The 1,104-nt window shown below is 58.7% G+C and overlaps 1 long non-coding RNA gene across 1 annotated transcript in view; it reads left to right on the top strand.

Moving 5' to 3' along the window:
* The window catches only part of LOC144676773 (uncharacterized), a 10,406-nt gene extending 9,922 nt beyond the window's left edge, over positions 1–484 (top strand). Inside the window, exons 6-7 of the long non-coding RNA XR_013575425.1 lie at positions 74–155; positions 348–484. This is a non-coding gene — a long non-coding RNA (uncharacterized LOC144676773). The remainder of the gene's footprint in view (positions 1–73; positions 156–347) is intronic.
* Positions 485–1,104: the final 620 nt, after the last annotated feature.

Raw genomic sequence — 1,104 nt, 5'->3', positions numbered from 1 at the left:
TTTCACCCAGCAGCAGCAGAAGCGACGGCTCAGGTAGCTGCTCGTGCTGACGTTGTCTTTTGCCCTTTCCCAGAAATCGAGAAGGACAGCGAGGACGAGGAAGGTTCCGACTATGTAAATTCCTCAAACTGCGTGCTGAGACATTAGCTTGCGTGGTAGGTACTTCAACACGGGGGTGCCTCGATGTATTCACAGGACCTGTGGGATTGGGGGGTGGGGGGCTGCGGAGCGGGGAGAGGGTGGGAGTCCGATTCATCGGATGGCTCCCTCAAGCTCCGCCTCCTGCGCCTATCGTCCTGGGGACGCCCGACGCCTCCTTTTTCATTAAGATCACTCTTCCCCGATAGGTTTCGGAGGCCGACGCGTCTGCAGAGGATGAGGACGTTTTTTCCCAAACCCGAAAGCCCGGGCAACAGAAACAATCTCCGATCGAGACCCGGCGGAAGATCCCGGAGGCTGTTTGACGGCATCGTGAAGACCTGGGGTCGGGCGGGGGAGTGGGTGGGGGGTGGGGGGGTGGGTGGGGGGTGGGGGTTGGGTTGAGGGGAGCGTGGAGCAAGTCCTTGCAAGGATGGCTGTGTATTTAGCGTTTTCTTTTCTTTGTACCCTCCCCCTCTTTCTCCTGTTCAGCTGCTTGTGGTATCAGGGATTGACCTCAGGACCTTCCCCGGCTTCTCCCCGACACCCTGCCCTCCCTTACCCGCATTCCCCTCAGCTCCCTGTCTCCTCCCTGGGAAGATGAGGGGCTTTTGGTGGAGGAGCCTCTCTGCTATCCCTCGTGGCAAGGGGACACCCCTCCAGCCGCTCCCCTCAAGCCCAAATCCAGGGGTACTGAGGCCCATTACTGCTGATGACCATTTTGGGGGCAGCGGGAAGGGGCCAGGGAAAAGAAAGTTCCCCTCACCCCCCTCCCCCCAAACTGTGCCTCTTTACGCCGAGCTCGATGGAGCAATTGCGCTCCAGATGACCCTCGCTGAAAAATACTTCCCAATGCGCGCTGCCTTTGTGAATGATGATCTCACTGCCGGGGAGGGACTCTGAATATCTCATGTGGTGGGGGCAATGAGACTGTAAGCCACCCAATCTGATCCCCAGCAATGATGA

The sequence above is a fragment of the Cetorhinus maximus genome, unplaced genomic scaffold (assembly GCF_964194155.1).
Source record: "Cetorhinus maximus unplaced genomic scaffold, sCetMax3.hap1.1 HAP1_SCAFFOLD_1891, whole genome shotgun sequence".
NCBI classification, from domain to species: Eukaryota; Metazoa; Chordata; class Chondrichthyes; order Lamniformes; family Cetorhinidae; genus Cetorhinus; species Cetorhinus maximus.
Note: the sequence above shows the minus strand (reverse complement) of the source record. Positions and strands in the feature narration are given on the sequence as shown.